The sequence below is a fragment of the Pocillopora verrucosa genome, chromosome 5, assembly GCF_036669915.1.
Source record: "Pocillopora verrucosa isolate sample1 chromosome 5, ASM3666991v2, whole genome shotgun sequence".
Taxonomy (NCBI): domain Eukaryota; kingdom Metazoa; phylum Cnidaria; class Anthozoa; order Scleractinia; family Pocilloporidae; genus Pocillopora; species Pocillopora verrucosa.
In genome coordinates, this window is record NC_089316.1 from 7,823,012 (window position 1) to 7,850,852 (window position 27,841).

Here is a 27,841-nt window from a genome sequence, read left to right on the forward strand (position 1 = left end):
GTGAGGCCATAAGCCTTCACTCCCAGAGGTGATTAACATGTAACTTCTCTTTGTAACATCTCTACATCATCCAACAAAAAGGTGACGATGATACTGAAACTTATCAGGTAGAACAAAATTCTCCTAACTAATTTACAAAGAAATGTGTAACCACTAGAGAGGAGAATAAATAAACAGACCTTGGAAGTTAAAGGGGTTAATTGGGCTGAATTAGGTTTGCGGGGTATAAAGTTTTCTAATAATATACATGGAAAAATTACTCAGTTTTGATTGGTTATAACAAATGCAGTTTTCAGGTAATTCAGTGCAGAAGAGAGTTAATTCAGTGCAGAAGAGGGTTGATTCAGTGCAAAGAAAGAAACAAATCAGACATTCTAGATTAGTCAATAATCAAAGAAACTCGCAGATAGCCAATCAAATGCGAGCCTTGGATGTCGCAACAAAATTTGAAAATTTGAAAATTTGCGAGCGAAACAATGGCCGGCGTTTTAAGTAGGTTTTCTTTCGCCACCGCAGCTGAAAAACAGCTTAAACAACGAAAACATTGTAAAAAGCACTGCTTTTTGGTTGTCCGTTTGGAAAAACTGGTGTTTAGAGAAGGGAATTGCCGAGGAAATCGAAACTTACGATTCGACCCAGCTTAACACTTTGCTCGAGCGATCCAAACAAACATGGTTAAACCTCGGAAACGACGATTCCATTTCATCGAAAGTTATTGGGACACAGACTGAACAATTCCTTGAACTGTTTAGCCGGACTTTGAACTTTTTTGTACCTTAAAGATGTGAAGATATCATTGCATATTATTGTTTTGATCGTACGCAGTTGTTTTGACCGAACGCACGGTTTGAATAAATTATTTTTTGCACTTGATGTGCGCGCTTTGAATATGTTTAATTATGATAGACCATCTCGTATTTTTCCATGTATATTATTAACACGTAATCACATGATTTTTCTCGTGCAATTTGGAGTAAACAAGCACTTGTTAATTTTTGCAAAGACCACAAATTGCACTCGCCCTACGGGCTCGTGCAATTTTGTTAGTCTTTGAAAAAATTTACTCGTGCTTATTTATTCCAAATTGCACTCGAAATCATGTGATTACCTATACAAATTGTGATTTCCAAGTATACTCCCACTTCTGCATTTTCCATGCACATGAAAAGTGCACCTGTAAAAATTTAAGTCTGAATACATTTCTTTTAACTCTGTAATTACGTACTGGAGACATAAGCAAGTATTAACCACCCGTGTTGGATTTTTTACTGACAATGTGCCTAGTTCCTAGTGATAAAAAGAACGCATTCCATAAGGCAGAAAGGCTGAATGAGTGCAAGTACTATACAGAGTGCAAGTTAAAAACAAGTTCTCAGCTAATACTAATAAGGATCTTTAGCATACTGGTTTGATTCATTTACTCTTTAACCACCAAGATCTGATTGCTAACTCTCCCCTCTAGCTCTTAGACATTTCTTTGTAAACAAGTGATGAGAATTTGGTGTAAGATCAAGATAGTTTTTTAGCCGCCACAACCCGAGAAAGAACCTTGTATTGAGAATTGTGAAGGCTGTGCCGCTCATTCATTAACCTGACCGAGTGCCGCCAAAGGCGAGAGACGCGTTAGCAGCTGATTCGCTATATCAACACACGTGAAAAAATTTCGTATCGTGTTCTTACGGCCTTTCTCAGGGCCGGAAATCCCTTTTTAACACCGCAGTTTATGTGATAAAACTTTTTACCAAATCTACTTGTACTATCAATTTCATCCTTAACATTCTGCCTTACCTGAGGACACTGGGAATCAATCCTTTGTAAAATCCTCTTACTCCTGCCTAAGATTTTGCAAAGAAACCTCCGTGAGAGGAGAAAAGGAAAAGAAGAAAACACCTATTTCATGAAAATGTGGACTTGATCACTTAGCCGTAAATAAAAGTCAATCCAAAAACTGGATCCGGTCCTCAAACAAGCTGGTATCAGTTCTCCACCAATTTCGGTCCAGTTCTCTGTAAAATTGTTTCAAAAGGACAATACTGTACCTCCATTTAATGTAGATGGATTTGAAACTAGAGATAAAAAGCTAGTCTGTAACGCATTAAAAAAAAGTTAACTTCTTTTATCAAGTTCCACCTGACCTGAAAGTTTTACTAATCACATCCAACACGCCTTTGTATTCCACCATCGTATACTGATTCTTTAGAAAAGTAAAATTAATGAACAACAAATAACATAAGGAAACAGTAAAAATAGAACGATTCACCAAAATAAATAATAAATCGCGTAGAGACAGCCCAAGATGTATTCAACTGGTTTTGGCTAATTTTATGGGCACATGATTTAAACTTTGGCACCGTGCGTTGCCATAACCATCTTGGATTCGTGTTTCTTGAGAGGAATGAAAGAGTGAAAGAGGCTGAAAGCTACTCTCCCTACATGGGATTTTATATTCATCCATATTGTAAGATTTCCTTGGCCCTTTTTTGGAAGGGGAGGTTATGTGGGGCAAACAACTCTTTTCCCAGGGAACTGATATAATGACCTGGCTAAGGCTCGATTACAGGCCACATCAATCCGGATTCCAGTAGACCAACCGATGAGACCTCTGCATCACCAGCCTGAAACTACATAAAAGCTTAAAACTACAAGTTTATTTCAAGTTAATAGCACATAAACGTAAAACAAAATATGTTTCATAAAGTTAATACTTTGTTATGAAATAGGTTTTTGTTCATCGTGGTAGTTGGATGATATTATTAGTTTGTTCTGTTGTCTCACGACAAGGTCACTTAAATGTGGAACGCACGTTTCGACTGCTTACTGCAAGTCTTCTTCAGGCGATGAGGTCGACTGGTTCTGGCACGGCTTTTTATATCATGGTGGTCTGTTGTGATTGGTGCATTTCAATCCGGCTATTGTTTCCATGTACCATGGCTTCCTCAGGCGTTCGCTGCTTTTTTGTGCGTCGTTGGTTTCGATGCTTTTTTATTGTAGGCATCCACGCTTCCGGTATTTCGGCTCCGTTGTCCCTGTTTATGTTTATTGGGCTGAGTCTTGTGTGAATTGCCTCTTTCACTTTCCTTGTGTACCAATGGCTTTCTCGGTTAATATGCTTAAAAAAAAAAAAAACAATTGATAGCATGAATCACGAGGTTCACTTTGGATAAATGATTCGAGAAAACGTTTCTCCCAATTGTTGATAACTGAGTTAAGTGAAAATATTTTTTGGGAATAATTATTAAGAGAATAAAGTTCAAATTGCTTGACCAGTCGTACTTCTTTTCTGCTTTGAGAAGTGGAATATTCAGGACTTAATTATCTTTAAGCCACACAGGTCCGGCGGTTGTAATTTGCGTCCAAGGGGCGTCTTTACTAAAATAGAAACCTCATAAAAAATAACTGTCCTTAATGCATCAATTCTTGTTCACGGAATCATAGTTAAAACAATTTTTTTAAAGGACTTATCTCGGATTCAAGTTCCAATACACAAAGGCTGTGCATACAGAAACGAAGCTACTTCACGACGATTTTGACGCAAACGAAAACCAACGGCTGGAAGATTTGCCACGACCCGTGTACCTGAAAGATTTTTTTCTGTAGGTAAGGACCAATTCAATAACTGTGATTTTTTTTATATTGAAAATTAGGCCCACTGTTTGTTTTTGTAGTGATTCAACGGATGTTTTCATCTTGAGTGCATCAACGCACTTTACGACTCTTATTCAAGGATTGTTGATCCTTTTATTTTCATTCATTAAAAAAGTCGACTTTTCTTGTCAGTAGAGGGCTGTTGTGTTTATATGATAAACAAAAAATACATGGTTGCTTGTAGATATGAAATTTCTCTTACTATGTTGAACTCGACATCTCATTTGAGAAGAAATCTTTCAAGTACACGGCGAAAATCGGCCGGTGGCAAATCTTTTAGTTGTTAATTTTCTTTCTCAGCCGGATTGTAGCATTTGTAGAAAGGAAGGAGAAAAGGAAAATTAATAAAGTCACAGTACTTCTGCCATTTTCATCTTATCAAAACCATGAAATCAAAGTTGTCATGATGTGTATAGTTGTTCTTGATTTTGGATGATGTCGCGAACGTACTCGTATTATTTTTGCCCAATATAAATGAAAGAAAAAACACAATTTAAGAGCGACGGTCAGGAAATATCGACCAAAATCTTAATTTCGTGGCAAGAGTTGAAAAATCGCTTTCTTTCGTTTTTTGCCCATAAGTAGCTTTTAGGTAGATAAGATACCTGCTGTGGATTGTTCCTGCCAAAAGCTTTTTATTTTTTAGAAAAATTAGAATATCGGTGTTTGTGGTCGGAGTCACAAAATTGGCTAATCATTTACGTGAAATTTGCATACATCAACTTGCCTCTCGTTCGCAAACAAAGTCGTACGGAGAAATTTGGACACTTTATTCCAACAGAATCACTGTTCTTCTTTTACTAGAAGATTCTTTTAGAGCAAAAGCGACACTCACCGAGCAGAAATTATTTAAAAATGAGGAATAGGTTTTATGAATAACAAAAACTCCGTTTTGTTATTGATTTTCGACGGCAATATTGCACATGTGGTATAACTCCAAATTGACTTCATTCTAGTTAAATCCCACATGTATACATACATCTAAAATATACCTGGGAATTAGCTTGGGTTATTGAAGGAAATCTCTATAAGGCGATATCGAAGTTAAGGAATTTTCATGGTGGGTCGGCGGTAATTGTGTAAACACTTCCAGTTTCGAAATCCATGAAAGTGGATATTTGATCCCCAAATAATCATTTTTCGTAATCCTTGTAGGTTTCACAGTTGCAAAGTTGTGTTTCTACTTAGAGAGTGAGATAGAAAAGCCAAACTGGGTGAGTTTTGGCCATTTTGAAACGCTACACTCTTCACAATATTAACAATGCACTTCTTGACGTCGTATAAGAACAGTGTAAGGGTATAATTGAATGAGTAAAACAGCAAGTTTTGGAAAATATGGCTCTCAAAAGTCGGTTGCCATGGTAACGTCAATGCTGACGTACAAGTCACGACGACTTTAAAATGTCCCCAGATGATTTTTAGGAAAAGTCGCTGGGTTTGGTGCTCAAAGCTTGAGTGGCGTGTACATCAATTCTTTATCCAAACCACTAGAACAAGTGTAATTTCCAGTTTCATTTTGTTTTGAGGACATAATAGATTCCCAGAGAAGATCTAGATCATTAGGCGCTATTTCACCAAGAACAGCTGAGACCGCTTGCTTGGCTTTGCGCTAAGGTGGTCAATAGGTTCTTCCAAGTTCATTCCTGTAGTGCTTGTCTCGGTTTCTTCTAGGAGGGTTGCTGGTAAATATAATGACGTTTCTTGATCTAGTAAGTCATGTGCTACCACCGAACAAGGAGTACTTGCAGCAATTGGAAGGTTACACATCACGCCCTAGACAAGGACGCAAAATAAATATAACGTAAACTGTATTAAAAAAAAATTAATTGGGTACATAATTATCAAAGTTAACCAACACTTAGACAAAGATCAATAATCCCTCCTGATCTTTGTTTCCTTTATTATGGACTAAAAATAAAATCTTTTTTGCTGCCTTAATTTATGATGAAAAGTGCCTAATTTATTACATAAAATACCTTTCATTATGACAAATAAGTACGAACTTTAAAGCGAGTAGTAAAGGAACCCGGAGTGGTATATTGGAAACCCGAAACGTTTTTTGGGCGTTATTCACCGTATTTTTAACCTTGAGAAAATCGCATGAACTCGTATCCCTGGCGGTATAAGGTGGAGGGATGCGTGTGTGTAGGTGGGGGCAATTGGAAGCAAAAATGCAGTTTTTTTTTAAATGAACCCTTTATTCTTAAAAGAACAATTTGGCCTCAGCTTGCCATCGCGGACTACGTGGTCTTTAACTTGTTGCCACTGCTTCAAGTTCTCAGATTTTGGTGAGAATAAAAATAGAAAATCCGCTAAATAAATTTCAACTGTGTGCAGACGCAAGGGCGACATAAAATGCACGGGGTATTAAACCTCTTCATTATCTGCGGAACTCAGGAAAAACTGACGTAGAAGGCACAAAATAAGCATATGGCATTGTTTTCTTGGATACCAGCACACAGTCTGAGGTCCACGAAATCGGTTAATTTGTGCTTTCTATCCCTATTCGTTACATTTCAAGGAAAGGCAGTAAGGAAACGGGGCCCGCTCATGCAGATTTTGTGATGATAAGGTCCCTATCCATTTTTTTTTTATCTTTTTTGCCCCGCGGGCCTTGTTTGGTGCCATTGTTAATAACACTATTTCCATTGAGTACCATTTCAGAACTTACAGAAGTCTCAACAGTTTCCTCGTAAGAAAGGTTCTTGGTCTCCGGAAGCTTTGTGGGCAGCTCCCCTATTTTCTGCATGTCAAGATTAACCCGGCAGTTGCGACAAATACCTGTTGAGTGAATCGATGGAAAATGCAGGTTTTTGCGGATAAGATATAATCACTATTCTGAACAACTACGGTCTTAATTTACACAAGTAAGGGAACCTGTTTTAAAAAACTTAAATGATAGATTTTCCTGCCCTTCCATATACTTCAACCCTTCGATTCCCTACCCTTTGATATACCTGAAGCCTGATAAAGGTACCCTTTAGGGGCTGAGTCTCCCTGTAACTATCTATCAGCCATCAGGGAATCTGCTTTAAAAAGCTGTAATTTTAGGAGTCCGGTGAAGGCTTCTAAATTTACCTTTTTGCTGCTACAATCACTAATATAAAATGTTAGAGTAATGAAAGGAAAAGAAACACGTAAATAAACAAAGGCTATTGAATTTGCGACCGTCACGGCTACTTAATTATTGAAAAAGTCAAAACAAAAAAAAAAGAAAAGTGCTTACAAAGTGCTTTAATTGAAGTGTCAGATTGGACCGCCATTTTAGAGCTGGTCTGTTTGGTTGAAAAAGATGAAAAATGATGTATACATACCTGAACTAACTGGAATAAAAATTCCCAGTTTCTTCCATATCAAATAACAAGCACTTTTGCCAAGTCCTCGTTCTGCCTTTGCGTTTTTTGGGCTTGTCCGCCGTGCTTCGAGATTAGCGAAGGAACTCAGCACAGTTCGATCCTCAACGCCACCCAATACCAAGGGATGAGCGGTGCCGGGGACAAATCGTTAATTCCGAAAGGTCTAACTCCTAAGAAAAGGATGTAGATACTCTTCCCAAAATAAGTTCGATTGCGGTTTCTACATCACTTATTGACAAGGAAGACTTATGAACCGCGATGTCTCTTTTGCAGTTCAGAAATGGAATAACCTCAGTTGATCTGCTCCTATCTCTGGGGTCATAAGAGCAAGAACCGCCGACTAAGGAGCTAAAAGAGCACTTAACGTCCATGATGACACAAAACTGGCAAAACAAATTCGCTCCAATTTCGCTAATTAAATATTCCCTCTTTGTATTTAATTGACTAATTCAATTTACTATGGCTAGTAAACTGCTTCGAGCTTTAGCCAACTCTGTCATTTCTTCAATAAATAATAGAAATGAATCCTCACAATTGAAGAAAATATCAATTTAAAAAAGAATCTATGATTTTTGTCTTTCTGTTCCGATTCTTCTGAAACCAAAGGAAGCGGAAAAAACAAGTATAAAAGTTAAACAGGTTAGCCGAGAGCTAATCAAATTTCATCCTGATATTTATCAGGGAAAACATCTTTCACTGAAAAGGAAAACTTCCACCTTAACAATGAGAAAAAATAACCTCTCTTTGGCCGATTAGCTTTTTTTCAATAAAAAAGGACGAAAAGCTCACACCAGAATCGTTTTCAGTACGCTTTCGTGTATATTCCGGCCTGCTGTGTAAAAACTCCGCTTGACGTTACGGTCACGCAACAAGAATTGTTTACTCAGCCGTTGTAAAAAATTTGAATGAATTACTGTCATTTCAAAACCTTCGCGTGAGGCGCTGTATAGAAAACCCATGCTGATTCTAACATATTATCAAGGAAAACCTTAAATCCCTCTAACGACATAGTTAAAAGGAAAATCTGAATTATATCACATAGTGAAAAAAACATATGAATTAAGGAGGTATTTGCGGGATTTTTTACGGTTGAACTTTCCTGCGCGTTGTTTGCTATTTATGAACAACAATAAAGATAAGTCATATAGTTTCTGGGAAAGTACGGCACTCACTCTATCAAAATTCGGTGTCATGATCCCTTGAATCATTTTTCCTTGAAGACCAAAAGTCAGTTTAAAATATCAATTTCACACTTGCTTGCGGGACCTTTCGGGATCGTCGCGGGTCAAATTCGTTTTTCTCAGTTTTCTCAGAATTAAAGCGCTCCGGAAGAAAAAGAAATACATGAAATTTCTTCTATTCTTAGTAGCTTTTTATAGTCAGAAAATAAGCGAAATTAATTTTTCAACTCTTGCCACTCAATGGTCGATATTTCCTGACCGTCGCTCTTAAGTACAAGTTTCACCACTGATTGACAAGCTGCCAGAATTATAAGACGTTAGAAAAGATCTTGAACCATTGATGTTAATAACCTAAGTCCTGTTGCAATTATTTCGCTTTGTAGCCGATCCTTGCTATCATTATAAAAACCTGAGTGAAGCCAGTAGAAAGATTAGTAACGTAAGAGATGTAGAGCTGTGTGACAAACTACTCCCTGAGGGATGGTATCGTTTCGTGGGAGCTGCAGGAACAAAAATGCCAACAACGCGTGTGCAAGCATTCAGTTGTGGTACAGACTGGCCAGGCTGGTTGGATGGTGCTCATCCTACAGTGGAAGATGGTGACGTTCTCCGGACGGTCTGCTTTAGTGATCGCTCTACTGGTTGCAAATACTCAACAAATATTTTTGTAAAAAACTGTGGATCCAACTTCATCTACAAACTTAAACACCCACCTCATTGTGAGTCACGCTACTGTGGTACAGACTGAATGTAAAGCAAATATACTTCGCGTAGTAAGGGGACTCATAAATCGCTCTGTAGGTACATGTGAACAAGGTTTTGACATGCGACGTATTCAACTTTTCTTCTCTATCGTCAACATTATCAGCAGATTTTAACTTTAGTGGCAAACAAGTATTTATTTCATTAGAATGCTAATTCTCATCGGATAGCCTTTGTCATTGAAGAGAAAATTGTCCGAAGAATCTTTAAAGTAATCTTCTTTTCTTTAAAGTAAAATCTGCAAGACACAAACTCTCAAGCTTATGGTTTTCGAGCCTTTTATGTTTTTGTTTTTTTTTCGTTTTTTTCATCCTTCAATTGCTGTAATTATAACCATGATTATTTTAGCGTAGGTCAGTGGAATACAAACAGGCGCTATCTCTCGTTATAGGCGTAGAAAAAAAGTGATGACAGTCAAAATCCGATGTCCTTTGAAATTACAAAAAGTTGACGTAATAATAGTGACTCAGTATTTTGAAACGTTGAACCAATTTCCAGACACAGTCAGCAAAATTCAATGGTTTAGCCTGCGTAACCGTGTGTTAAATGCGTCCGAATCGACCAGAATGTATTTGAAATTAATAGATCGCTTACACCTCACGCTTATTTTGAATCCAAGTTAAAGATCTTCGCGCAATGACTTCAAAGTGTTCCTATACAGCTTATTTAACTAAGCGCACGGGCACTTCATTCATTCCAGACGAAATTTGTTAAAATCATTTTATTTAGGTAATCACGCGTTTCCAGTGCAATTTGGGATAAAACAGAACAAGAAAATTTTCAACGACTGACCAAACTGCATGAACCCGTAGGGCGAGTGCACCGTTTAAGTACATCACCAAAAATATTTTACAGGAATGTTGAATGTGAAATCAAAATCAGAGTTTCTCACGGTGAAGTTTTCCTTTTTTATAGTGCAAACATGTTCAAAGAATTCTATGAAAAATAAGAAGCGCAGAAAAGAAACCCACCCCACCACAACCCCCAAAGGCTACTGCCTGATATTTCAATAGTCTAGCTAGGAGTAGTCTTCCAATCATTTGATGTTCATTTGTCTCTACTTAACAAGAAGAGACCTGAATACAAAGCCAGGCGAGTTTCTTGACAACGTATCAAAATAAAAAAAAACGTCGGTGGACTTTTCCAAGCAAAGTGATATGAGATAGGTCACTTTGTGGCTCAGCTTCTTGAGTGGTGTAAATATAAGGGCATCGTGTATATTATCTCATTATTTAACAAAAAATGTGTATCGCTTTGTAAATACATTTATCTTTCAGCTGAATTTAATAACACGAACACGACAATAAATGTTAAGGGCAGTGTAGTCTATGGGTCGGAGAAGGTTCTTGATACCACTCATCTAATGAAAGGTTGTGTGAAAGACTTTTCAAATTCACTTGATAGCAATCACCAAAGAGTAGCTTTCACCATTTTTTAGTAGAGTTAATGTCAATAACCAGGGAATTATAACAACAAAAACAAGGAAATGTTCGGGCAAATGCATGAAACCAGAACCCAGTGAAGTAAAAACAGAGCCATAACAAAACTGGGTTTAACTTTACATCGCAACGATTCAGTAACAAATGGAGAAAGTTATTGAAAAAGATTTTAACGTAAGGAACAGAAAAAGGAAAATAAGGTAATTCTTAACTTAATATTGAACATTTTTCTTCATTAATTGCGAGTAGTTTTCACAAGTAATGTTTGAATGATTATGAAGTTGATAGTAATAAAAAAAAACCTTGCAAAAAGGCATCTCTTGTAGTTCATGCCTTTGTTGGTGCTAAGGGGATGTACATAAATTTGATACCCGCAACGGACAAGGGGGGGAGGGGGGGGAGTTCTTCATAAAAGAAAAATGGGAGAAATCAGAAATCATTGATATCCTTAGGACCTGAGAATAATAGTGGATACCTTTTGCATTGTTTTATATAAATTGCTCTGAAAAAATATCATATTTACATGCCGCTGGTAAATGAAGTTAGTGGTCTTTAAGATTAACATATACATTTGAAAAAAGCTATCGATAGCGCTCGTGTAAGTTGCGGCAAGAGCGGAATCATAAGGTTCACTTTGGATAAATGATTCGAGAAAACTTTTCTCTCACTTTTTAATAACCGAGTCAAAAAAGTCAAAAAGAAATAATTTTGGGAATAAATATTAAGGGAATAAAGTTCAAATTGCTTGACCGATCGTATTTCTTGTCTGCTTTGAGAAGTGGAATCTTGAGGACCTAATTATCTTTAAGCCGCACAGGTGTTCTTAGTCGGTTGTGATTTGCATCCAGGGGCGTCTTTCTGTGAATAATGAAACATTTTGCTTTCATTACATAGGAGAAATTTCCGTGTTTTTTGCCTAAATATTGCTGTTTTGAAGCCATCATTCTACTGTGTCTGGAAAAAAGATTCAGAAAATATTTTAAAAATTGTGCATCAGGTTTCATCCGGGTTTTCAAACACTCGAAAACAAAAAAAGCACTCAGCCTGCGGTCTCGTGCTTCCATCAGTTTTTTCGTGCTTGGAAACCCTGATGAAACCCTCACGCTCGCTTTTGAAATAGTACATCAAACGCATACAGCCGTGGTGGATTGTAAAATCTATAGGAACGAAAGAGAAAAGGAAAATGAATGAAATTACAGTACTTGTGTCATTTTTTTTTCTTTTCAAAACCGTGATCGCTTTTAAATCAAAGTTTTCCAAAGTTGTCATGATATACAAAGCCGCTCTTGATTTTGGATGACGTCGCAAACAGGCATTTATTATTACGTTCCAAAATGAAAAAAGAAAAAGGAATATAATTAAACACGTTCGGGGGTTCTTTCATTCATATTTCAAGAAAGCAGGACGCCCATGAGTTGTGAAGGGAAAACAGTGTGAGGTGCGTGTGAGGTACGTGCGTTTTATTTCATCATATAAAGGTTCCTCTAACGTTTTTTTTTGTCTTAAAGCTGATAAAAATTCTAAGAAAACCCCCTGTTTTATTTTACCCTAAGTTACACTTTAGACACTCATACAACTTCGAAAAGTTGCAACGTACATTTTTTAACAGATTCTAAATTTTAAAGACAAAAAAACAGCGCATTATTATTCTCAACGACAAACAGGAACCAGAAATTAAACGAGAAACAAGCGCCGATGACGCATCGCTTTTAGAGGGTTGATCAACGACAAACAGGAACAAGAAATGAATTATTAAGAGCATGATATATAGATATTGACTATTGTGACAGCAACTACCGTTATAAGTGCCAAAGACAGCATCGTTTTTAGAGGGCTTTTTATCCTCGCTTAAAACTCGGGAGGAAGCGTGTTACATGCTAAAAAAAAGGTAAGCCAGTTTTTTTTTTTTTTTTGACGCCAGCACGTTAAAAATCTGATAATGAGACACTTTATTAAAATCATTTGGACATAGTGTAATACTCATTCCTTTCTGAAGATAGAAGAAAAACATTTTTTTGCGAACAACTGCGATGAGATGATCCTCTCTCCCGACGTCACTGAAACTTCAGACCCATTTTCTTTTTATGCAGTCCTCGCAGCTATGTAATGGGATAAGATGTTGCAATTACTATGATATATCTAATTTCTCTAACTAAAAGAGAAAGGATCTTTCTAGTCGAAGGATTCACGACGTGGGCTTCCTACCACTTATTTCAAGTAACTTGTTCAAACAGGATATGTTAATTAAATATGAAAACTGTCTTTATCAAATGTCCAATTTTAAGTTTGCAATGCAGCATAGTAGACGTAAGTCGGGTGTTGCTGCTCGAAACAGAAAACTTTTACATTTGAAATCTTGGGCAGGGAATAAGAAACGTTTAACTTGTCTTCAGTTTTTATGGACTTTCTTCAACTTTCTATGACTTCCTGTGTGACGCAAGGTTTTAGAACACTTTATTTTTTTAATGTTGCACATGAGTGAATTCTTCAATGTGTCAATTTAGTTTAATCATTGCGCGAATGCATCACATTTGACATTCATATCCTAGCAGTGTACATGAAATTTGTCACCACGCACATAGCCTAACGGCCTAGCCTGCCACGAGTTGGTAGAAAATCCGAAGTACTAATCACAAGGTGATAGGTTAGACTCCTATTGCGAGCACTCTGAGTTCTTTTTCTCCGAGTATGCCTGTGTCATTCACTCAAATATCATCTTTTAAAAGACTTCGATGTTTCCATGAGCACTCCATTTCGTATACCGTATGTACACGGACGATTCGTAAACATCACCTTGGATCGTCATCCATGGAAGGTCTGTGTATTTAGTTTAGGAATGTTGATGGTTGAGTGTCCAAAAGTCTTTCTTTTCTCCGAGATTTTGAAGTTTTTTGTGCTATGAAGCCAATAAAATGACCAAAAAAAATGTGCCAATTGTGCGGGGATTCGCTTTAAGACGTGTAGAGCGTGGGGATAAAGCTCGTCTAAAACCTAAGGCCTTTGCAATTGTATTGACTTTGTAATAGTGTAGTTTGATCGTCCGGGTGAGTGTAGTCCTACTGAAGGACAGTTTTTGTACAGTGATGACTGACGTTTCGACAACCCGAGCGGAAGTCATCATGAGAGCCAAGTGAAAAGTTGTTGTCAGTCGAATGGTCTAAGTCCGGTTTGTTTAAGTGATTGGTCAGAATTACCGTGATGCTATTGGCTGTAGGACTTAGTTGCGTAGGTCGGTCGTGATTGGTCGATTTTGGTCCTTTAGTAAAGTTAGGTCGTTCTGTACGTAACAATTTACGCGATATTGTACATCATTTTAGTAAATTTGTTAAATAACATAACAATAAATGTAACAACTTGATTCACATTTATCACTGGTACTTCATTGAAAAAAAAAAGAAAAAAAGGCGTCTTGCTTGGCCTCGTTAATTATCAGTGTTTGCAATGCTCGGTTGCTATTTTCAGATTAAGCTAAATATAATTCCCCTGAGATGCTTGTTGTCTTGTGTTTCTTTGTGATGAAAATACTTCACCTCGGTCTCACTTAGCTCTGGGTTGTTTTCGCCAGATATACGCCTCGCTTTAGAACCTCAATTCTAAAATAAAATCTATCTTTCAGCCACGATTTTTTCTTTTTGTCTAATCTGTTACCATTACCAAAAATAAGAGACCATATTTAAGCTAGAAACACAACAATTATTTGAAATGGCAGATAATTTGCAAACGAGGTTCTGTCTAAAACATCGTTTTTTTTCTCCGCACCATGAGATGACAGAATATTTTTATGATAAACAAACTATTTTTTTGTTAAGAAGAAAAAAATTTAAAACCCAGAGACGTTTGTATATGCTGTACTCAAGAATTAATTCATCCGAATGAAAATACATGTTTTTGGTATGTAATCGCACACAGCTATCGGGGATTGAAAAATTTTACAGAAAAAAAAAGACAAAAAAATTGGTCAAGTTTGCCTTTTATATTAAAAGGGAAGCTCGTTACGATCTTAGCCCAAAGAGAGGCAAGTCCTGCTATTTAATTTGGTGCATCAATATTGTTTTTTCACTCATCACATTTTTGAGGTTATGCTAATTTTTTCACCATTTCGCAAAACAATGTTTTTAACGATTTTCTTAATCTTTTGTCACTAATTTTTTTAAGTTCTTGGACAGCAGAATTAGCTGAAAAAGCCTAGAAGGGTTCTTTTATTCCACAAATTCGTCAACTTCTTAGAAATTTCTTGACCTGCGACATATGCACGTAATACCTGCGGAATAGGAAAACAATGTTATATCCCTTTTTGTAATATGAAGATACCTCGTACATACGTGGAGAGTACACTAAAGATCTAAATACCCAAAGACCCCAACCGAGCATCACGCCAGGAGTTAGAAGTATAATTATTGTATACTAAACAACCTACTGAAAGTGAGTATCACTCCTTTATCACTCTAATGGTTGCCCGGGGCGTGATTCTTTTCTTTTTGTACTCCTCTACATGGTCCCTTATATTTTTAATAATTACCGCTGCTGACAATTTTAAAGAGCCAAAGTACTTATTAGGCCAAAATTACAAGCCTGACTCATCCCGCTGGAGTAGAGCTACAGCATTTACTGTAAAAACTCTACGCTTTTGAGACTGAAATGAACGGTGTATTTTAAATCTCGAGCACTAGACAGGAACAAGTAGTTATTTGTTAGTAACATTTTTTAGAATGACTGTTGTGACAGAACCCATAGCTGCAAACCGACAAATATTGACCAAGGAGTCTTTTAAAAAGTAATTTAAATTTCTCTCTATAAACTCTGTGGTAATCATGTGCTATTATCATCCCAACAAAAATGATGATAGTAATAGTGAACTCACTGCATCAATATTCTAACCTGTGAAATGCTTTGTAAATAGACCAAAATCTTTATTAGTTATGTAAGTCTCGGCCTCGGCCTCTGCATTTCGTAAACAAGCTGCAAATTACTGGATGGTAACCGATTATGGGGTGTTTTATGTGGGGTTTGACGCAAAGTAAATTCTATACTCTAATACATTAGCATATTATGCTGAACTTTTTACGAGCATCTGCATCAATGCATAGTCATGTTTCTTGCTAAGTACAAGTTTCACCGCTTTTTGGCAAGCTGCCTTAATTATAGGATGTTAAGGAAAACCTTGAAACATTGATTTTTAATCATCTTGGTCTTTTTGCAATTGTCATTTCACTTTGAAGCCGATCCTTCCTATCATTATAAAAACCTGGGTAAAACTCTAGAAGTTCGACATGTCTTAGCTTAACAACCCATAAGAAATGATAATCGAGTCTTCTAACGCTGCTGAAGACGAGGAGTTACAAAGAAAATTGCGTGCAAGAGACAATATCCTTTCTTGCTTCGTGTTGATTTTTTCATTATTCCTTCAGGGTGAGATCGATTCCAGCTATCATTGTTATGAAAAAAGAAGAGTTTTCTTTGTTTCTAGAATAATTGCCAGTTATAACAGCAAGATTCTTGCTGTGTGTTATGACATTTTGAAATGTATTTCAAGCCACCACGACAAGAAATCGATTACAATTAATCTCGAGAACTAAGCAGGAACGAGGAGATGTCTTTGAATAACATGACTGAAATTGTCTACTGTGGCTGCAAACACAGTTGAACTATAAAAATATTAATAACACCATGCTTCTTAAATTAAATAGTTTTAAACTCTTCCTTCTTCGATTTTGAATGATATCGAAAAGCAGCGATTCTTTTTTTCTTTTCAAACTTGTATAACACGGAATTCAATTAAAGACATGCAGGAGTTCTCTTCATTCATATTCTAAGGTTGTAGGACACCTTTTCTCGCATGAAGTTTAAATGTTTTTATTCAATGGATCGAACTTTCCTTTTTGTTTAAGTCAATGAAATTACTTACGCTTGATGACTTGTGTCCACAAAATAATTTACAACATAATGATGATACAAAAATAAAGTGTAACTGAATTAAATAAAAGTAGAAACCTGTATAGAGGTTCGATGTGTGTAAAATAAATAGTTTATTTAAGCTGATAATTACCTCTTTATTGCGTAATAACTGCGTGCCTGTAAGGAACAAAAGCCTGTTATTCCTTATTCTTAATTTACCTCTTAGGGTGCGTGCGATTCTTTTCATCATTACAGAGTCTTCTTTATATTTACGGCCAGTGGCAAGTTTAAGAGAGTAAAATATGTTTCTATTTACCCAAAGTAACACTCAAGACACTCAGACTGCTACAAAAAGTTGCGACGTTTATGAATAAACTATAAACCGTTTCAAGACTAAAAAAAAGCGGTGTGATATATTCTCAAGACCAGACAGGAACAAGAAATTAATTATTAAAAGTCATTCTATTGTCTACTAGGACTTCAGCTGTAATTATATGACAACAAATGCTAATGACAGCATTCTTTGTAATGCGTTTTGAATTTCTTACCGGAGAGGTGTTGCATCTTAAAAGGTAAGCCAGTTTTCTTTAACACTTGTGAACACTCCAAGAATGAAAAACTATATTAAACTATTTGGAACATACAACTTCTTCACTTCGAGAAAATCAAAAGGAAAATAAATTGTCCGAACGAATTGGATGCGATATGCATGCTTTACCTTAAAGCGATTAGTTTTGAGTTTCACAGTCTAGTATAGGATTTGCTTTTCCTTTTTCTGCCGACGGGTACGATTTTAAATTTGAACTTGATATTTCTAATTATCCAACTAACAAAGTAAGGGTTTTTTAAAAGCGACGGATTTAAAACATGAGCTTTACATCACTTTTTTCAAAGAATCTGTCCAAAAAGGACATGTTCCTTCATATTGGAAATACTCTGTATCAAATCTCGAATTTCACGTTTGCAATTGCAGCATAATTGATGTGAATAAAGCAATAATGTTCTTCGCAGGTAAAAGAAAACCTATAAATTTTGAAATATTGACCAGAGAATGAAGAAGTTGAAATGACATTTCTTTTTATCGACTTTCTCTACAACTTTCTACGACTTCCTTTGCGGCGCAAAGTTCTGGAACACTTTTCTTTCTCTAATTTTACGCGAGAGAGAATTCATCGATATGCCAGTTTATAATCTGACTTAAAGTCATTGCGGAAGGCCTATTTGGTGCACCGTTTTCTTTTCCCGCTGATTAGAAGTGCTGTTTCACAGCACTTTTGTTTTCAGTCATTTGTGGCGGCGAAATAGCGTTTTCCGAAATCTCTCGTTTCAAAACATGACCAAAATCTCACCTAGAACATAAAAAAACAATGATATTTCCATAGGGACATTTTTTTTTTAATACAGTAACTGCAAGAATGCTCCGAATATAACCTTTGATTGTTATCTATAAAAGGCTTGTGTATTTGTTTTTAACACGACGATGGTCGAATTCTACTTTAGTTCTACTTTCCTCAACGGTTTTCGAGGTTTCGCGGTGCCTTCAAAGAGATCAAATGAAAAAAGATTGTAACAAAGTCGTGCGGGAACTTGTTTTATTCTGCATGTTCAGAGGGCTGGAGTATTCTTTAGACTAACTTCAACATAAAAAAAAGAAGAAATTGATAGCGTTCATGTAAGTTTCGGCAACAAAGCAATCATTAGGTTCACTTTGGATAAATGATTCGAGACAACTTTTCTCTAAATATTTTTGGGGTTCAGTCAAAAAAAATATTTTTCCGGAATAAATAGTAAGAGAATAAAGTTCAAATTGCTTGACCGATCGTACTTATTTTCTGCTTCGAGAAGTGTAATCTTCAGGACTTAATTATCTTCAAGCCCCACAGGTGTTCTAAGTCGTTTTAATTTGCGTCCACGGGGCGTCTTTCCTACAATAGAAACCTCATAAGGAGGTTCGGCTAATTTCCATTCTCTAAACTGATAAAAAATAAATGTCCTTAATGCATCAAATTCGTAATTTTCGGTCACGGAACTATACTTAAAACAATGTTTTTTTTTTTTTTTTTTTATGGACTTATCTCCGACTTAAATTTCAATGCACAAAGGCTGTGCATTAAGAATCGAAGCTACTTGGTAACGATTTGACGCAAAGTGCTGATCTAATTTCTGGAGAGCTTTTTTTTAAGTAAGTATTAACACATCATTCTCAAATGTTTGAGGGCACTCGTTTTTGAGCAGAGGTGAATTATATATCTTTTAGGCTTAAAAGTTTCTGAAAAGTGATAATCAAGTCTCCCTGACGTTGGTGAGTGCGGGGGCTCTAAGGAATAATTGCGTGTTTATCATTCGTTATTCCTTTTCGGGGTAAGTCAATTCTCTGTTATCATTAAGATGAGAAATAATGTTGTTCTCTGTGCTAATAAAACGGTAAAATCGAACGTGCTTCATCCGTGTGTCGATACATTAAAGAAAAAATTGCAAGCGTTTGAGCTCCAACATATGGTGCAAATATTTTATGTAGACTTCAAAGGAGCGAGCACTCATCTTTTACCAACACAACCTACGACAAAAAAAAATTTTTCACCTCTAAAGAACAATAGAGAAATCGAGACCAAAGTTTTGCCGCAATTCAACAGCCTTTTTCAATTAAAAAGCCTCATTTCAATCTATGGATTCATAATGCAAATTCAACCTCACATCTCCTCTCTTAAATTGATATGGAGGAGGAATCGAATCATTTTGTTCAAACCGAATCTTTGGCGCAAAAGTTGTGCGGCATTGTTAATAAGGGTGTCGAAAAATTGCAAGCACAGTAATATTAACGTAAGGAAAGCACAGAGTCTTGTTTGAACTTTTTTTCTTATCAACTTGCCATGACATGAATTAATATTCTCTCCTATAAATCAAACGGTCACGATATGTTTTGCATGGCCAAAATGCCGTAACTCAAAATAACAATGGATCAAGTCTATCAAAAAATATATGAATGCTTACCTCACTCGTTTCATTGTCACCTTTTAATCTTGAGGCCGATCAACATCTCAGCTGCAACTCTGTCTAGGAAGCAACCTTTACAATTTCCAAATAACTGCAAGAGATGTAAAAGTTAAGAATATCAAAGAGGCGGATGAACAAAGGTGTAGCGACTCCGACAGTAGTAACATTTAGTAGACATGTAGTTGACTTACAACCGATTCAGAATGGATTTCTTTATTTCTTTTCCATAAATCGGACGGTCACGATATGTTTTGTATCGCCAAAATGCCGCAACTCATAATTCCCAAATAACTGCAAGAGATGTAAAAGTTACGAATATCAAAGAGCTGCGGATGAACAAAGGTGTAGCGACTCCGACAGTAGTAACATTTAATAGACATGTAGTTGACTTACAACCGATTCAAAATGGATTTCTTCATTTCTCTTCCGCTTGTTTGTCCTTCCGCCTATTTTGGGGGCATTTTGTTTATTTACTTGTTTGGTTTGGTTTGTGTTAAATCAATGGGCTAGAAAAAAACGCTCAATGCATATTCCTAAATAACATATACTTTCCAATTTCAGCATCAGGGCAATGGCGAGGATCAAATTCAAGCTTCCTAATCCTATTGGCCCTTTGTATCTCATGGACTTCGCTATTGCCAAAATTCCGTGCAAGACAGAAGTTAGCGTACCTGGTATGGCTCTCAAAGGATTCGTCTTTAAAAAGGTCCCAGTAACAGCTCCTCATGTGTGCGATATCACCTGCGAGAGAGAAACGATATGTCAAAGCTACAATTATGTAATTGGGGAAAAGTCCTGTGAATTGAACTCCCGAACCAAGGAAGCAAGGCCCGAGAATTTTCAGCCAGATGATTTACGCTTTTACATGGGACGCATTAGTGGTAGAAGTATGTATCCGGTTTAGTTTATTTTACATACAAATCTTTCTCAGTGAGTTCCCAGTAAGACCTCGCTACTTTCCGAGAGCTAGTGTCGATTGCTTTGTTATTAAATAGAGTCAGTGTCTTAAAGCAAAATTCGCCTTCCATGCATACATTGATATCAGCTAAACTTCTCAGCTCTTAATTATTGCTTTCCATGTTTATCTTGCCCGGACAAATATATTTTCAGATCTAATCTGTTTTGCAACTTCTATTACCCTTAAACTATTAATGAAGTCATGTCTATATATTAGCCCCCTTAGGATCTATTCCTGAATTACCAGCGTTATCGTGCCAAGAGATAAAATTAAGTGAAGGTAAAGACAGCATCAGTAAAAACTACTGTTGGATCCAACTAATGTCGGGAGTTCAAAGTTGGTTTACTGCGACATGATTTTGGAAGGTAAGTCAGTATACCAAGAACAGAATTTACACAGCGTTTGGTCTACCTTTGCCCTAGCCTTTTGTGAAATGTTTTCACCTTGTCTCAGTGATTTCTTCGATTAATTTTCAATAGACATCGATGAATGTAAAGGCAGCAATAACGTTTGTGACGAAAATGCAAACTGCTCCAATACTGTTGGGTTTTATAATTGCACCTGCAAAGAAGGATTTACTGGGGATGGACGCTCGTGCTCAGGTAAACTAGTTACAGACATGCCGAGGTAAAATATTTAATTTTTTTCGCCTAAAAACACTGGTTGTACATTTGAGCTATCTACAATCGAGTGAGTGAATAATAGACCAATAATAGCTTGTATGCTATATCAGAGAAGCCTTAGCATTACACAACGCAGTTTTAGCAGGAACTACTGTCCTACTTTTTTTAAGCAGCATTACCCATACATGTTTATGCAAGGAGCTGCCACGATCTACATCCGGTTTTTTTCAGAGCCATCATGTTAGGAGAATTTAAAAAATAACATTAGAGAAGAGAATAAAATATCTAGGTTGCACGTTTCAAAAATCTAGTTCGTTAAAGACGAAAAAGTGAAAGCTTTTACTTATTATTTGAAATGATTAAAGTAATTAAATCGTTAGGTGAAGAAAATAAAGTTAAAATGCATTTACGGTTTCTCAGATATTGACGAGTGTAAAGGAAATCACTCCTGTCACGTGAATGCTAAGTGCAATAACACCCTTGGATCACATGTATGTGAATGTCAGCCTGGATATACTGGAAATGGACAAAACTGTACAGGTGAATTTAATCTCTTAGCTATAATATTTGGAATAATCCTGCATGACACGTTCGACTACAGCGCCGCACCATTCAGCCGCGTCGCAAGAAAATAAGATAATTGATCATTCAGTCATAACTCGTTTTAATTAAGCAGCCCTTTCTCATATTAAGGACCTTTTAGGTAATGTTCCTGACTTTTGAATGAACAAATTTGGTGACTGATATAATTGATATTCTACTTTTAATTGAACTTACATCAATGATTGACAAAAGCATGAAAATCGCTCGTTTGGCTCTGAACCAAGGATGGATATGTGAGTGATTTTGCCTGGCACTGAGTTTTTGTTGACGCTAAGTAAGATATATTTGAGGGAAGAAGTTAGAAATTATTATCATCAAGTTTTATAAAATAATCAAGATACTAAGAGCGCCGTGATTGGTCAAAAAAACAATCGTTGATTGCACCTATAAATCCATGGAAAATTAATTGTTTTCTCTCAGAAGTTGACGAATGCAGCAAATGAACGGATGCCATTCGTTCATTTAAGCTTATACCGTCAAAATGAACGGATGCCATCCAAATTCATCTTGCACTTATACCCAGGGCTCATCATACAACTGTTCTTGCAATCCTATGTAAATTGGGGATGGTTTGAATGTAAAGGTTAGTTTAGTTTTTCATGAAGGCGATGAAATGTATATTTTGTTTCCCACGTTAAACGTAGCATTGTAAATTGGCTTAGAGCTGACTTTCATTATACAACTATAAATATATGAAAATCATGCATCTTGCACTGCGACCAGGGAAGAAACGAATATAGAGGCAATCCTCGCAGTTATGAATACCACTGAACTAGTAGTGAAAATAAGGCCTGAAAAAAATTCAGGTCAGTACGGGATTTCAACCCATGACCTTTACGATACCAGTGCAAACGCTCTACCAACTGAGCTAACAGGCTAACTGGGAGCTGCTAGTTACAAATAAACCATCTAATTGGTGAATACATTAATGTAAACATATGAAAATCATATATGTACACTGCTACTGCCAGTATAGTAGTATTCAAAACTGCGAAGATCGCTTCAATGTTTGTAACTTTTGATTAATGTTTTAAAACCTTACACGAACTTTTACATGATGCAGACATAACACACTACGCGGAACTAAAAAACTGTTGAAAAACTCTAACCTTAAAAGATTCCCCATAATAACAGGTATGATCAATCAAATTCGTTTGACTTTTGCAAGGCAATTTGCGCTATGGTTATAAATAACTGGATGATGCCAATAGGCAGAGAGTTCTTACACAGTAATGGGAAAATAATTGTGTTATTACCAAATACCTCTCCGCTGGTATCGTTGTGTGGGAGGTGAGGATCAAAAATGTCCTAAACGCATGTGGTAGCATCCAGTTGAGGTACAAACAACTACAGGCTTTGTTGGGCAATTGAAGTAAGAGGAAACATAACTCTTTACAATGCTATCATTTCCTTTTAGTTCTTATGCGCATCATCATTTTCCAACGAATCCCTTAAAATTTATTTAATGCTTAGTTGTTCTTGTAACACACAAGTCCTTCTGTTTGTATATAACTGATTGACTTGAAAAATGTCAACAACAAAAAAATTTTATCATTGGTACTGCAACATTTTGTAATGTTTATTTATTTTAATAGCCGACCCATGTTATTATCATCAAAACCTGAGTGATGCCGATAGAAAGAGCAGTTACGCTACACCGGGATTTGACATGTACTACTTGGCCCCTTAATTAATGTAAAGTCACTTGTCTTCTTAAGTACAAGTTTCAACACTGATTGACAAGCTGCCAGAATTATAAGACGTTAGAAAAGATCTTGAACCATTGATTTAATATCCTAAATCCTGTTGCAATTATTTCACTTTGTAGCCGATCCTTGCTATCATTATAAAAACCTGAGTGAAGCCAGTAGAAAGATAAGTTACTAACACCTGTCGGTTCAGAGTTGTGTGACAACCAACTCCCTGAGGAATGGTATCGTTTTGTGGGAGCTGCAGGAACAAAAATGCCAACAACACGTGTGACAGAATACAGATGTGGCACAGACTGGTCAGGCTGGTTGATGACTGCTCATCCTACAGTGGAAGAAGGTGAGGTTCAAGGGACGGTCTGCTTTAGTGATCGCTCTACTGGTTGCAAATACTCAACAAATATTTTTGTAAAAAACTGTGGATCCAACTTCATCTACGAACTTAAAAACCCACCTACTTGTAACTTACGCTACTGTGGTACAGACTGAATGTAAAGCAAATGTACTTCGCGTAGTAAGAGGACTCATAAAATCGCTCCGTAGGTACATGTGTACAAGCAGGTAATTTAGTGTTAACAACTGGGTTGAAAACGTAAATTAGCCACCGTAAAGGGTAAAAAAGCTGACGTTTCGAGCGTTAGCCCTTCGTCAGAGCGATCGCTCTGACGAAGGGTAACACTAAATTACCTGCTATACTCTCCCACCGACGCAGCACCACAGTTTCTTTAGAAACTTACCCCTTTATACATGTGTACAAGGTTTTGACATGCGACGTATTCAACTTTTCTTCTCTATCGTCAACATTATCAGCAGATTTTAACTTTGGTGGCAAACAAGTATTTAGTTCATTAGAATGATAATTCTCATCGGATAACTTTTGTCATTGAAGAGAGAATTGCCCAAAGGATCTTTAAAGTAATCTTCAAGTAAAATCTACAAGACACAAACTCTCAAGCTTATGGTTTTCTAGCCTTTTATTTATTTTTTTTTTTCGTTTTTTTCATCCTTCTATTGCTGTAATTATAAACTATGATTATTTTAGCGTTGGTCAGTGGGATACAAACAGGTGCTTTTTTTCGTTATAGGCGTAGAAAAAAAAGTGACGACAGTCAAAATCCGATGTCCTATGAAATTACGTAAAGTTAACGTAATAATAGCAACTCAGTATTTTGAAACGTTGAACCAATTTCCAGACACAGTAAGCAAAATTCAATGGTTTAGCCTGCGTAACCCTGTGTTAAATGTGTCCGAATAGACAAGAATTCATTTGAAATTAATGGATCGCTTACATCTCACGCTTATTATGAATCCAAGTTAAAGATCTTTGCGCAATGGCTTCAAAGTGTCCCTATACAGCTAAGTTAACTAAGCGCACGAGCACTTCATTCATTCCTGACGAAATTTTTTAAAATAATTTTATATAGGTAATCACATGTTTCCAGTGTAATTTGGGATAAAACAGAAGGAGAAATTTTCAACGACCAATAAAATTGCATGAAGCCGTAGGGCGAGTGCAATTTATGTGTGTATTATTAAGTTTAAAAGCTGCATGTAGCTTTTAAAAGTTGACCTGTTTTACAACGGTTAATGTTTGCCCATTACATTTACACGTTAAAAGAAAGGTATTCAGAACTGCGATGTGTTAAAAACAAGTATTTAGAGCAGCTTAGGTAAACATAAGTTGTAAATAACTTTTTACACCGTTTAAGTACATCACCAAAAATATTTTACAGGAATGTTGGATTTGAAATCAAAATCACAGTTTCTCACTGTGAAGTTTTCCTTTTTTAGAACGCAAACATATTCAAAGAATCCTATGAAAAATAATAAGCGTAGAAAAGAAACCCACCCCACCATAACCCCCAAAGGCTACTGGCTGATATTTCAATATTCTAGCTAAGATTAGTCTTCCAATCATTTGATGTTCAAGTGTCACTTGTTTACAAGAAAAGACCTGAACACAAAGCAAATGAGGCAAAGCTATGCGAGTTTATTAACAACGAATCAGGATATAGAAAAATCGTCGGTGGACTTTTTAAAGCAAAGTGATATGAGCTAGGTCAATTGTGGCTCAGATTCTTTAGTGGTGTAAATAGAAGGACATCGTGTATGCTATCTCATTATCTCACAAAAACTGTGTATCTCTTTGTAATACATTTACCTTACACGGACTATTCTCAGCTGAGTTTCATAACACGAACACGACAGTAAACGTTGAGGGTAGTGTAGTCCAGGGGTCGGAGTAGGTTCTCAATACCACTCATCTGATGAAAGATTGTGAAAGACTCTTCAAATTCACGTGATAGCAATCCCGAAAGAGTAGCTTTCACCATTTTTTTACTGGAGTTGGTGTCAATAACCAGGGGAAAATAATAACCACAACAAGGAATGTTGCAGTGAAGTAAAAACAGAGCCATAAATCAAAACTGGGTTTAACTTTACATCGCAACGATTCAGTAACAAATGGAGAAAGTTATTAAAAAGATTTTAACGTAAGGAATAGAAAAAGGAAAATAAGGTCATTTTTAACTTAATATTGAACATTTTTTCTTGATTAATTGCAAGTAGTTTTCACAAGCATTGTGTGAATAATTATGAAGTTAATAGTAATAAAAAAGAACTTGCAAAAAGGCATCTCTTGCACTTCATGCCCTTGTTAGTGCTACGAGAATGTACATAAATTTGATACCCACAAGAGACAAGTGGGGGGGGGGGGGGAGGGTTCTCCATAAAAGAACAATGGGAGAAATCATTGTTATCCTTAGGACCTGAGAATAGTAATGGATACCTCTTGCATTGTTGTACATAAATTTCTCTGAAAAAAAAATCTTATTCACATGCTGCTGGTAAATGAAGTTACCGATAAAATGTGTAAACAAACTGGGCGGTTAACTTCGCATGGTTAATATATTTTTTCCATGAATGAATCCGTCGGAACTGTGGGTTTCTCGCCCTTTTGGGTGTCGCCCGCGTTCGGGTCTTTCCTTTCTCTTGGCGTCATGGCCTCGGCAATGAGTCGGACCATTGATGTCAGGTGCCATTTACTCCCGTCGACTCTGAAAGGTTGGGATGTTGCGAAGCGACTTGTTGTGTTTTTCAGGGGGGGGGGTTATGGTGTTGTCTCTGCCCAGCCATTCCCGTCTAGGATGTTTAGGGTTACTTTTGATAGGGATAGCGTTAGGGCTAAGGCTGTTTTTGAAGGTCTGGGTGCGATTACTCTGGATGGGGTGGTGTGTGAGGTTGTGTGCCCCCCCCCCCCCCTCCCCAGCGGGTGGATGTCCTGATTAGTTGGTTCCCATTCGAGAGGCCTGAAGCGGAGATTGCTGACGCTCTGAAGAGACACGGTGATGTGAGGCCTGGTCGCTACCAGAGGTGGCCGGATTTGGAAGGTGTTTATACCGGCACTCGGATTATTCCAATGGTTGTTACTAAAGACATTCCGAGGTTTTTGCATGTGGGAAAATTTCGTGTAAAAGTGTGGTATCGGGGCCAGCCTGTAAATGTGACATTTGTCGTGAACCTGGCCATAAGGCCGCGGATTGTCCCTCTAAGGGCAAGTGTTTTACTTGTAAGGAAGTGGGGCACCGTTCAAGTGAGTGCCCCCGTCGTGTCGATGTTTCTGGTATGGAAGTTGCTTCCCAGTCCCCTCCCTGTGCGCAGGCCTCTGAGGGGGATGGTTCTGGTTGTCCTGTTGAGGACATGGAGGATAATGAGCTTGACCCTGACCTTGAGGGTCCGTCATACCATAGTGATAGTTATATTGATAATAGCCTTGCTGCTTTAAGCTGTAATAATGTAAATGACCTAAAAGAGCCGGCTCATAATGCAATTGCTGATAGTGTAAGTGCTAGCAATAATTTAATTAATGGTAATGGTACTATAAATGCTGCTATTCATATCCCTATGGGGGACTGTGCTGTTAATAATGTAAATGCTGCTGGTAAACTATCTAGTGCTTGTAATTCAGTAACGCCTGCTAGCAAAGCTTCCTATAGTTCTGTGGTGGCTGCTGGGGAGGCTGCCTGTGTTGACTCTTCTGGCGAGGCCTCGTCTTCTGATGAGTCCTCGGTGGACTCGGATATGACTTGCGCTTCTAGCTCCCGGAAACGGGCTGCTTCTGAGTTTCATCGGATGAGGCCGGCACCTCTGATTCAGATCCTTTGATGATTCCGCCCTCTCAGGCTCCTAAGACTGCAAGAGGGCCGCCCTGAATGTTCCGGGCCCTTCCGGCTCCCACCTGCCTGGTGGGACCGCTGGTGGTGCTGCGTTGGCGGCTATTTCGCGAGGTCCTTCATCTGTCGTGAAGAAATGACTATGTCCTGTCTTTTCTTTCTCATGGCGTTGTCTGTTCTCTCTCTGAACTGTAACGGAATCAGGGATCAGCCCAAGCGTGCTGGTCTCGTGCAGTGTTGCGCTCCCTCCCTGTAAGTGTAGACATTGTCTGCCTTCAGGAGACGCATTGCTTGTCCTTGTCGGAGTGTTCTTTGTGGTTTCAGTCTTCCGGTTTTAGTTGTGCCCTTTCTTGTGGCTCTGTACATTCTTGTGGCTGCTGTTCTTTCTTTTTCGGCCTTCTCTGTCTTTGGTCAATTCTTGGAGTGATGGCGTTGGCCGTTATCTCCAATGTGAATTCGTGTTTTGTGGTAAATCTTTTCGTGTGTGTTGTATTTATGCGCCTA

General features: G+C 37.3%; 1 pseudogene; it reads left to right on the forward strand.

Moving 5' to 3' along the window:
• Positions 1-8,696: 8,696 nt before the first annotated feature.
• Positions 8,697-23,654, forward strand: LOC131794615 (uncharacterized; annotated as a pseudogene).
• The last annotated feature ends 4,187 nt before the right edge of the window (positions 23,655-27,841 follow it).